Below are 12,958 nucleotides of genomic sequence, written 5' to 3' on the forward strand. Positions count from 1 at the left end.
GCAAATAACATAAGGATAAGCAGTGCCTATTTCATAGAGATTTAAAAAAACAGGACCAGTATTAGAATAAACAGTAAACCTACGAGTTATGTTTGTTAAATCAGCATTATATCAGTATAAGCCCTAATTTTAGAATATATAGGAAATATTAGAATGAACGGTACAGCTTTCCTTTATATTTGTTAAATCCTTGTCATATTAAGAAAAATGGTACACCCTTAAGTTATGTTTTTAAAATCAGCGTCATAATAGAATAAATTGTACACCCTCAAGTCAGATTTGTTAAATCAGCGTCATATTAGAATAAATTGTACACCCTCAAGTTAGATTTGTTAAATCAGCGTCATATTATGATTTGCAATGGAATACAATCTATACAATGAGGCGAGAAAGAAAGGTCACAGTTCGTCCAATATCCTGCATAATCTTCATCTTTCATCCTTTACTATTCTTATCTATCATCCTGCATCCTTTACTCATTCTTATCTAATATCCATCTTGTTCGTATCCTTTATCCTTTACTTATTCTTATCTTCCATTTAACCTATTCTTATCCTTTACTGATTCTTATCTTCCATCCAACCTATTCTTATTCTTTTCCTTTACTTATTTTTATCTTCCATTTAGCCTACTCTTTTCCTTATTCGTTACTTATTCTTATCTTCCATTTAACATATTCTTATCCTTCATTCTTTACTTATTCTTATCTTCCATCCAACCTATTCTTATCCTTATCCTTTACTTATTCTTATCTTCCATCCAACCTACTCTTTTCCTTATTATTTACTTATTCTTATCTTCCATTTAACATATTCTTATCCTTTATCATTTAATTATTCTTATCTTCCATCCAACCTATTCTTATTATTTTCCTTTACTTATTTTTATATCTTCCATCCAACCTATTCTTATCCTTAATTTTTTACTTATTCTTATTTTCCATCCAACCTATTCTTATCCTTTATTCTTACTTTTTCTTCTCTTCCATCCAACCTATTCTTATCCTTTATCTTTTACTTATTCTTGTCTTCCGTACAACCTATTCTTATCCTTAATTTTTTACTTTTTCTTGTCTTCCGTACAACCTATTCTTATCCTTTATTTTTACTTTTTCTTCTCTTCCATCCAACCTATTCTTATCCTTAATTTTTTACTTATTCTTATTTTCCATCCAACCTATTCTTATCCTTTATTTTTTACCTATTCTTATCTTAAATACATCTAATATATTTGCATACTTATCCTTTAAACAGATATTTTTATCTTCTATCCAACCTATTCTTCTCCTTCATCTTTTACTTATTCTTTATATCTCTTTTCTTTTTAATTATTTTTATTTCCAATGGTTTATCTTTTATCATTATATCGCTCATAAAATGTGGAAATTGTCCAATTCATCATTTAGAGTACTAAGCTTCTCATATTTTCATACAATCTGATTTATTCCATGAAAAGTTGGTTAATGAATAGATTATCTGAATATAAATGAAAATACAATAAGCAGAATGATTCTCTCCCTCCTTCTCCTCTGGGCAAAACCTTAATTGATAGAGTGATGTGCGCAAAACCAGTGTTAAGAGAAGTATAGAGAACCATCCTCTTGATATATATTATACAGACGGATACAAGTAATTCTAAACATATGTGATCATGAATGATGGGAGTTCGGAGATAGAGGGATAGTTAGACAGATTCAGGGACCAAGGAGGATCCCAATGAGAATATGGCCAGAAAATAGAAATTAAGTAAGTTAGACAGACAGATAAATGTACACCAAAAGAAAGATCATTTTTATTTCAGTATTAAATCTTATCATTATCGAACACGTCTTTTTTCTGAAGAAAAATGATATGCAACCAAACGAGTTTGAAGAATGGAGAACAGTTTAAATGTGAAAGTAGATGACTTTTAAAAAAAAAGATAGGATTGAAGAATGGATGACAGGATGCAGTATGGATGACAGGATAAAAGAATGGATGACAGGATTGAAGAAAGGATAACAGGATTGAAGAATGAATAACGGGATTAAAATGGGAAAGATATAAAAGAAAGATAGGATGGAGGAATGGATGACAGGACAAGATGGAAGGATGGATGACAGGATAGGATGGAAGAATGGATGACAGGATTGGGTGGAAGAATGGATGACAGGCTAGGATGGAACAATAGATGACAGGCTAGGATGGAAGTGTATATGACTGTGAAGATAAAGGATAGGATGGAAAAATGGATGACAGGGTAGGATGGAAGAATGGATGACAGGATAGGCTAGAAGAATGGATGACAGGATAGGATGGAAGAATGGATGACAGGATAGGATTGAAGTGTAGATGACTGTGAAGATAAAGGATAGGATGACTGGATTGAATTGAGCAGAGCTTGGGGCAAAACATAATGAAGTTTACTCTGTGTGATGAATAATGAGAAGAAATCAGAGATAATAGAAAATAAGGATTAAATAAAGGGAAGTAGGAAGGTGGGGAGGGAGTAGAAAGAAGGGGGGTAGATAGGAGGGGAGGCAGTAGAAAGAATGGGGGTAGAAAGGAGGGGAGGGAGTAGAAAGAAGGGGGGTAGATAGGAGGGAGGGAGTAGGAAGGAGGGGAGGGAGTAGAAAGAAGGGGGGTAGATAGGAGGGAGGGAGTAGAAAGAATGGGAGTAGAAAGGAGGGGAGGGAGTAGAAAGAAGGGGGGTAAATAGGAGGGAGGGAGTAGGAAGGAGGGGAGGGAGTAGGAAGGAGGGGAGGGAGTAGGAAGGAGGGGAGGGAGTAGAAAGAAGGGGGGTAGGAAGGAGGGGAGAACAGGGGAATAGGGGTGGTAAAGGCATCATGAAAAAAAATCTGTTTTCTCTATGTAAATCTTATATCTCCATGTAAATTTAGTACCTGAAGAAACTTTTTTATCGTCACTTAGATATATCTTGTATCTTCAGGTACATTTTGTATCTCAAGACATTTCTGGGTATTCAAGACTCTTCTTTGGTATCCCAATATGCTTCTGGTATATCATGACACCTATGGTATCCCTTGGTGCTTACCATGTTATAAGTTTAGGAATATCTTAATATTTGGCACTTGTAGTAACTTCTTAAAATCTGTCAGTTTTCAGATATCTCAAAGTTTATTAGGGTTATCTATGCAATTTTACCTCTAATATCTAAAGGTTCTCTTGAATGAAGTTCACCTTAAAGCTTCTAATAATTCAAATTTCAGTATTACTGGAGGTCCCCCTGATAACTCAAGGTACCCCTGAGCCTACTGAACACCAGGTACTGGTACTCCTGATCCTACTAAACTCCAAGTACCCCTGAACCTACTGAACTCCAAGTACTCCTGAACCTACTGAACTCCAGGTACCCCTGAACCTATTGAACACCAGGTACTCCTGAACCTACTAGACTCCAAGTACCCCTGAACCTACTGAACTCCAAGTACTCCTGAACCTACTGAACTCCAGGTACACCTGAACCTACTGAACACCAGGTACTCCTGGACCTACTGAACTCCAAGTACCCCTGAACCTACTGAACTTGAAGTACCCCTGAACCTACTGAACTCCAAGTACCCATGAACCTACTGAACTTCAAGTACCCCTGAACCTACTGAACTCCAAGTACCCCTGAACCTACTGAACTTCAAGTACCCCTGAACCTACTGAACTCCAAGTACTCCTGAACCTACTTAATTCCAATTACCCCAGAACCTACTGAACTTCAAGTACCCCTGAACCTACTGAACTCCAAGTACCCCTGAACCTACTGAACTTCAAGTACCCCTGAACCTACTGAACTCCAAGTACTCCTGAACCTACTTAATTCCAATTACCCCAGAACCTACTAAACTCCAAGTACCCCTGAAGCTACTGAACTCCAGGTACCCCTGAACCTACTGAATGACTGGCAGATCTGTCTCTATCTCCAGCGGAGCTTGTATTGATACCTGACTAAGACGGATGATAGTTTTTGATCAGAAGATTGTATCATTGATCAATACTCACATTGCTCCAACACTCATCATGACTACAGACTAGCTCTCAGCGATTCAATACATTTAGTTACATAGATTTATACACTTTACAGTGGGGTATACATATAGTAACATGGATATATACAGGAGGGTATAAAAAAAAAGTAACATGGATATAAACCAGGGAGAATTCGTTTTCTTTATTCTTTTAATCATGAAACATCGCTAAGGATTTGTAATTTGCAACTGAACTGTTAGAATAAAAGTGCCCAAAACATATTTCGAACCAAATAGAACTAAATCATATAAACTTGAACGGGTTCTCTTTAAAACTCTTTATTTCCAAAAATATGGAATTCGATTGAATTAGAGCTGAAAGAAACTAAATCTGCAAAATCGTTTAAAAAGTCGCCAAGATCTATTTAGATAGTTATGCAAGTTATATCTGTAAAAAAAATGGGTATAATGTGGATAAACTTAGCCTTTATTATCTTCTTCATCCTGTAGTTCATAAATATGATTTTAATAACATATGTTACCCTCTGTTCCAACCCTTTCGGTGAGAACCCTCCCTTTTTCTTCTACTCCCTTACCTCCCCTTACCTTTTTCCTGGTTTTTCATTATTATTATGTTTAAAATGTACAATGTACAGTGTACAGTGTACACCCATGTACTTTTCTATTTACAATTCTCATTTGTTTATGGTGGGCCAATCAATTAAAACAACCAACTCTGGTTAGGCGGTTCCAAACTACATAGTAAAGGTGATTTTTATTTGAATTATTTCGTGCTATGTAGTTGAATAAAAATATGAAAAATATGAATGAATATCAAATTACAAAATATTTTAACAGTTTCGTAGTTTATATTTATATGTATATATATTTACAACATTGGGTAGGTTATGAGTAAAAACTCTCCAATTTCAAAACCAAGTTCAGATGAAGTGGAGTTGCTGAATTAAAATTGCACTCTCAAGCCTTCATATTTGTTTTCATAAAAATTTACAAAATGACCAATATGAATTCATTTTGTGAGTGAAAGTGCAAAACAGTTGGTTAAAATATTTTGAATGGAGAAGATTATTTTATATAAATCTAACTTTTATCAAGCATTTTTTGATTAGAGCTTTTTTTGTTTTAAATCTACTGAACTAAATGCATGTATATATGTATTCTCTATGATGAATCTATGTATATGGGATGGATTACAGAATCTACTGAACTAAATGCATGTATATATGTATTCTCTATGATAACAGGATTGAAGAATGAATAACGGGATTAAAATGGGAAAGATATAAAANTTACAGAATCTACTGAACTAAATGCATGTATATATGTATTCTCTATGGTGAATCTATGTATATGGGAGGGATTACAGAATCTACTGAACTAAATGAATGTATATATGTATTCTCTATGATGAATCTATGTATATGGGAGGGATTACAGAATCTGATTTTGAAATCTTATCATCGAGAATAGATTTAAACTGCTTAATCAACATCAGGCTAAAAACAGGGGAAAACTTTCTTTACAAAACATTTTTATGAAATTTAAATCTAAAGAAATTTTTCAGAAAAAGTTTCATCAAATGATCCCAGATTAAAGACAAGAATTGTCAATATTAGTTTAGATTTGTGTCTTTTATCTGATTTATTTACGAATACTTGATTCCAAGTTGCCAATCTATTCTTAATAGGATAGATTTATAGATAAAGAAGGACGATAGATTTATAACTGAACCCATACATAGATAGGTTTATATATGTTCTAGATAGACTGATAGGAGGTAGATATGTGTAGATGGGTAGATAAAAAGGTAGGTATAGTAGATATATAGGGGTAGAAATATATAGGTATAAAGGTATATATTTAGTTAGATGGATAGAAGGATTGAGATAGATAGATAAGTTAAGAATGAAGGAAGCAATATAAGTTTGTCTCTCATGTCTATTCTTTTAATTGTGAAAGAGAATAATGTTACCCAGGATACATTTCTCTGGGTAGTGTTCTGGGGGGTATCTGAAGAAATGGAAAACAAGAAGCAAAGGAACATATCAATAGTGTAAGGGGTAAAGATTGTAGAAACAGAAAGAGGGAAGAACTGATACATTTCTCTTTATAGTGTTCACTGCTGTTCGGGGAGGCATATGGAGAAATGGTAAACAAGAAGCAAAGGCATATTTCAATACTGTAAGAGGAGTGTAGAAAGAAAAAGAGGATGGCAGGATGAAAATGCTCTCTGTGCAGTGTTTAGAAAGTTGTATGGAGAAATGGAGAAGGAGGAGCAAAGTGGCACATCATAAACTGTAATAGGGTGCAGGGAGAGAAAGAAGAAAGGAAGGATGGATATAGCACTGAGTGTATTTGGAAAAATAAAAAACAAGGAGCAATGTGACACATATAACCTGTAAAAGGGGTATAGAAGGAAAAAAGAAGGAAGGACGGATATGCTCTCTGTACTGGAAGGTAAATGGAGAATGAGGAGCAGTGTGACACATTAATGCTGTGAAAGGGGTGTAGAAGGAAAAAAGAAGGAAAGACTGATATGCTCTCTGTACTGGAAAGTAAATGGAGAACGAGGAGCGATGTGACACGTATAACCTGAAAAAGGGGTGTAGAAGGAAAAAAGAAGGAAGGACGGCTATGCTCTCTGTACTAGAAGGTAAATGGAGAATGAGGAGCCATGTGACACATTAATGCTGTAAAAGGGGTGTAGAAGGAAAAAAGAAGGAAGGAAGGAAATGCTCTCAGTACTGGAGGGTAAATGAAGAACGAGGAGCGATGTGACACATTAATGCTGTTAAAGTGGTGTAGAAGGGAAAAAAAGAAGGAAGGATGAATATGCTCTCTGTACTGGAGGGTAAATGGAGAAATGGGAACATCAACCGAAAAGAATGTAATAGGACGGATATAGCTCTTTGTAAACAGGTATTTTGAAAAGGAGGAAAGGGTATGAAAGAAGCGTCATAAAAGTTGCAAAGTTTAAGGATTAGAAAATCAGAGTATGAGAAGAATGACCGGTCCCATTCTGCACAGTTCGTACAAGTAAACAACAAGACTTAAATATTTCTCTGGCGTACAGTCATGCATCTGCAATAAAATGAAATCTTGGGTTTGAGTTAAAACAAACTATTTCAAGAATTCCTTCATTTTCTGCAGGTAAACCTTGAAGCATGAAGGTTTGGTAAATCTTGAAACAGGAAGGTTTGGTAAACCTTGAAGCAGGAAGGTTTTTTAAATCTAGAAACGGGAAGGTTTTGTAAATCTTGAATGGGAAGGTTTGTTAAATCTAGAAACAGGAAGGTTTTGTAAATCTTGAAGTGGGAAGGTTTGGTAAACCTTGAAGCAGGAAGGTTTGGTAAATCTTGAAACCGGAAGGTTTGGTAAATCTTGAAGCAGGAAGGCTTGGTAAATCTTGAAGCAGTAAGGTTTGGTAAATCTTGAAATAGGAAGGTTTGGTAAATCTTGAAGCAGTAAGGTTTGGTAAATCTTGAAGCAGGAAGGTTTGGTAAACCTTGAAGCAAGAAGTTTTGGTAAATCTAGAAGTAGGAAGGTTTGGTAAACCTTCGAAGAAGGAAGGTTTGGTAAACCTTCGAAGCAGGAAGGTTTGGTAAATCTTGAAGCAAGAAGGTTTGGTAAATCTTGAAGCAGGAAGGTTTGGTAAATCTTGAAGCAAGAAGGTTTGGTAAATCTTGAAACCGGAAGGTTTGGTAAATCTTGAAGCAGGAAGGTTTGGTAAATCTTGAAGCAAGAAGGTTTGGTAAATCTTGAAGCAGGAAGGTTTGGTAAATCTTGAAGCAAGAACGTTTGGTAAATCTTGAAGCAGGAAGGTTTGGTAAATCTTGAAGCAAGAAGGTTTGATAAATCTTGAAGCAGGAAGGTTTGGTAAATCTTGAAGCAGGAAGGTTTGATAAATCTTGAAACAAGAAGGTTTGGTAAATCTTGAAGCAGGAAGGTTTGGTAAATCTTGAAGTGGGAAGGTTTGGTAAGTCTTAAAGCAGGAAGATTTGATAAATCTTGAAGCCGGAAGGTTAGGAAAATCTTAAAGCAGAAAGGTTTGGTAAACCTTGAAACATTAAGGTTAGGTAAATATTGAAGCAGGAAGGTTTGGTAAACCTCGAAGCAGGAAGGTTTGGTAAACCTTGAAGCATGAAGGTTTGGTAAATCTTGAAGCAGGAAGGTTTGGTAAACCTTGAAGCAAGAAGGTTTGTTAAATCTAGAAACAGGAAGGTTTTGTAAATCTTAAAGTGGGAAGGTTTGTTAAATCTAGAAACAGGAAGGTTTTGTAAATCTTGAAGTGGGAAGGTTTGGTAAACCTTGATGCAGGAAGGTTTGGTAAATCTTGAAACCGGAAGGTTTGGTAAATCTTAAAGCAGGAAAGTTTGGTAAATCTTGAAGCAGGAAGGTTTGGTAAATCTTGAAACAGGAAGGTTTGGTAAACATTGAAGCAGGAAGGTTTTTTAAATCTAGAAACAGGAAGGTTTGGTAAATCTAGAAACAGGAAGGTTTGGTAAATTTTGAAACAGGAAGGTTTGGTAAATCTAGAAACAGGAAGGTTTGGTAAATCTTGAAACAGGAAGGTTTGGTAAATCTAGAAACAGGAAGATTTGGTAAATCTTGAAACAGGAAGGTTTGGTAAATCTTGAAACAGGAAGGTTTGGTAAACATTGAAGCATGAAGGTTTGGTAAATCTTAAAGCAGGAAGGTTTGGTAAATCTTGAAGCGTGAAGGTTTGGTAAACCTTGAAGCAGGAAGGTTTGGTAAATCTTGAAGCAAGAAGGTTTGGCAAATCTTGAAGAAGGAAGATTTGGTAAATCTTGAAACAGGAAGGTTTGATAAACCTTGAAGCATGAAGGTTTGGTAAATCTTGAAGCAGGAAGGTTTGGTAAATCTTGAAACAGGAAGGTTTGGTAAACCTTGAAGCATGAAGGTTTGATAAACCTTGAAGCATGAAGGTTTGGTAAATCTTGAAGCAGGAAGGTTTGGTAAATCTTGAAACAGGAAGGTTTGGTAAACCTTGAAGCATGAAGGTTTGGTAAATCTTGAATCAGGAAGGTTTGGTAAATCTTGAAGCATGAAGGTTTGGTAAATCTTGAAGCAGGAAGGTTTGATAAACCTTGAAGAAGGAAGGTTTGGTAAATCTTGAATAAGAAACCCCCTATTTTGATTTGTGACAGGTTTATACAGGTTTATATGCCAGGCTGGTATTCGAACCAAGGCTGCCCTCAGTATCCATGTATGTAATAAATCACATTAAAATATTTCAAAAAAAAGTTTAATCTGTCTCTTCAACCTGCTGGACATAGAGAGACAGGTTTATCGCTTTAAATATTTTCAAATTGTAGGAGGGGAAGGTCGAGGGTCTTGGGTGGGGGGGGGGTTCTCTTCCTTTTTTCTTCATAACTTTTTCTTATTGCTTTATATTTTTTTTTAAAGATTTATATCAGCTTAGTTTTACAAGAGTTTCTCTCCGAAAGGGTGAGAGATCTGTTTTTTTTTCTGGTTGATGATGGACATTATTTAAAACATATTGTGTCAGAGGCTCAAAGCTTTATTTCTAGAATTTTGAATGAAAATAAGGAGTTTTATTTTCAAAATGTTTAAAGCTAAAGAAACAAAAGTACAAGGAAACAGGGATACAAGGACACTAGGATACTAGAAGTTAAGGATACAAAGATACTAACCTAAAAAAAGAGCTACGTCTACTGTTTGGTCAATAATTTAGATATTGACTTATCGTTTATGTATTCGTTTTAACTGTATTAAATTGTACAAGAATTGGAAAGTTGTTTAAAATAGGCTTAGATTTGAATCCAGAATTTAGCCTGAGTCTGCCCAGCTTAAATCTTATCTAAACCTCGTGAAAGAACTGAGATGAATGTCGGAGAACTGAGAAAAGTCGACAATGATGGATTTATTGACACCCGGAGCTCTATATATTAAACTAAACCTGTAAAGACAGGATTGAGTGACAGTCCCAATCCTTCTCAGAACCCACAAAATATCTGTATACGCAAACCTTCTTCTTTCTGCTCTGAACCTATAGAAAATATGTATACTCAACCCTTCTCCTCTCTACTCGGAACCTATAAAATATCTGTATACGCAACCCTACTCCTCTCTACTCCGAACCTATAGCATATTTGTATACTCAACCCTACTCTTCCCTACTCCGAAACTATAGAATATCTGTATACTCAACCCTACTCCTCTCTACAACGAACCTATAGAATATCTGTATACTCAACCCTACTCTTCTCTACTCCGAACCTGTAGAATATCTGTATACTCAACCCTACTCCTCTCTACTCCTAAAGATTATCAATGTTCTCTTATTCTAGCCTATATCTATGTATCGGTGCCCTCTGCGTTGTCTGAGAAAAGAAAAAGTCTGAATATTTTGTTAAAGTTTGAGAAATCAACAATTTCCGATTTTATTGAAGAATGCCATTCTAGAAGATCCCCCCGTCATTTGTCTTATTTATCACTGGATCAGAGAACTTTATAAATTCAACTTTATTTCTTTATTCCTTTTCCTTTAGTCCTTAACTCTTCATAGTCTTTCGTACTTATTCGTGTAATTGTTTTGTTTTGTTTTTCTGACTTTCTCCTTCTGTAACCCTAAAAAGGCTGGGGGGGTCTTGATCTATGAACATTATAGGGGAGATGTCCCAAGCCCCCCCCCTCATCCCAAAACAAAAGTAAAGTTATGAAGGTACAACACATTCTTAATGCTCATAGCCCATTTTTTCTAGGCCATCAGCTGATTACCAAAAATTAGAGCTACGGAGGTTTTGATAAATCACAAACATCAATGTAGAAATACCATATTTTGTTTTGACAAATATTAACAACAAAAGTGTAAATTTTAGGTCTGTAGCCAAATATCAAAAATTTTATGGGCTATTTGAGATTATTTATGAAACTATTGTCCGTGTACTTTATCATTCTTACTCACTTCATCGTGAATTTCATAATAAACGTGCTATAGAGTAATCATCGTGCTGTAAAGTTAGATTAGCTGTACATCATATAGCTGTGAGCCGATCAAAAAGGTAAATTGCTCGAAGCGGGATGTACTGAGGCAGAGGATATGTAACTCGAAGAATGACAAATCCAAAGGCAAATAGGTTAGGGAAACACTCTTTTCTACCAGACACACATAGATGAGAACTTCTTGAAAAACGTTTATTCAGTAACGAAGTTTCCTACAAAATACAGATTGTTATTGACGAACAAATGTGAATAATAATTGTTAATAAATGTAACTATTTGATTGACGAACAAATGTGAATAATAATTGTTAATAAAATGTAACTATTTGATTACAACTAATTAAATGTTTATTGAAACTGATAAATAGGAATTTTAAAGGAAAGGTTCTGTTGTGAATCGACCAAGAAATATTTTAAGGTACCGATGGGAATTAATGAATGAAATATTTTAAATGGGTACCATTGTGAATCAAACATGAACTTACGATCTAGAAAACTGTGTTACGGCGAAAAGTTGTTTGAACTGAAGTCTAAAGCAATTTAATTCTTCTGAAATGAATATTTATCTGGTTAAATAAGTTCACTGTTTATATGTAAATGATTCACTGAAAATTGTGTTTAAATAGGTTCTTTTTTTAATGCACTTTAAGTTTTACTAGCTCCATGAGGTTATTTATGTAAAATCCTTGGCAAGGTTTGGTTTGGCGGATGGCCGGAGTACGGAGTATTCAACGGAGAAACAATTTGTCGGAGACGACCTTTGAAACAGGGTTACATTAGGGATATGGTTCACAATAGCACATATGTGTGCTGTAAAGTTTTGATTGGTTCGCGGATTTTCTCCAAAAAGTTTAGGATATTTCCAAAATAATGTTTTCAATTGAAATAAAAATAAAATTTAAATCAACTTTTTTTTTACTTCTGCTTTGTTTCAAAGCTTATTTGATCTGTAGAAATAGCCATTGAAATTAGACAAATACACAAACGTTTCAAAATATTACCTATAACACTTTTAATTTGTCAAGACGTGCTATAAAGTTTTTGGACTTTAATTTTCTCTATATCTCGCTAATTTTGTCTATCTATCTATCTATCTATCTATCTATCTATCTATCTATCTATCTATCTATCTATCTATCTATCTATCTATCTATCTATCTATCTTTCTATCTATCTATCTATCTATCTATCTATCTATCTATCTATCTATCTATCTATCTATCTATCTATCTATCTATCTATCTATCTATCTATCTATCTATCTATCTATCTATCTATCTATCTATCTATCTATCTATCTATCTATCTATCTATCTATCTATCTATCTATCTATCTATCTATCTATCTATCTATCTATCTATCTATCTATCTATCTATCTATCTATCTATCTATCTATCTATCTATCTATCTATCTATCTATCTATCTATCTATCTATCTATCTATCTATCTATCTATCTATCTATCTATCTATCTATCTATCTATCTATCTATCTATCTATCTATCTATCTATCTATCTATCTATCTATCTATCTATCTATCTATCTATCTATCTATCTATCTATCTATCTATCTATCTATCTATCTATCTATCTATCTATCTATCTATCTATCNTACACCTCAACTTAACAAATTGAGACAAATACAAGCTTCACTGGATCGAGACTGCAACAGAAAAACAAAAATTCGAAATATTTAAAACTGTTGAGTTTGATTGTTTGAATTATCCAAAATGTACGACAAGAAAGATGCACCCCGAAACCCAAACACCTTTGTTTACATAAAGTGTACTGCATGGCAGTAAATAATAACAATTAATACATATGTTTGCTTACTTGTTTGAGTATATTTATATCTATATATCTAGCCATATTCCCAGTTTTCCAACAGTCTAGGTTTACTGCTTTTTCTAAACACTTCTTTTTATAATAAAGGGACTCTACGCGTAATTTCCAATGACTCCCTATTTATAGTGTGACATGCTGAATTCA

This window comes from Eurytemora carolleeae, unplaced genomic scaffold (assembly GCF_000591075.1).
Source record: "Eurytemora carolleeae unplaced genomic scaffold, Eaff_2.0 scaffold601, whole genome shotgun sequence".
Lineage (NCBI taxonomy): Eukaryota > Metazoa > Arthropoda > Copepoda > Calanoida > Temoridae > Eurytemora > Eurytemora carolleeae.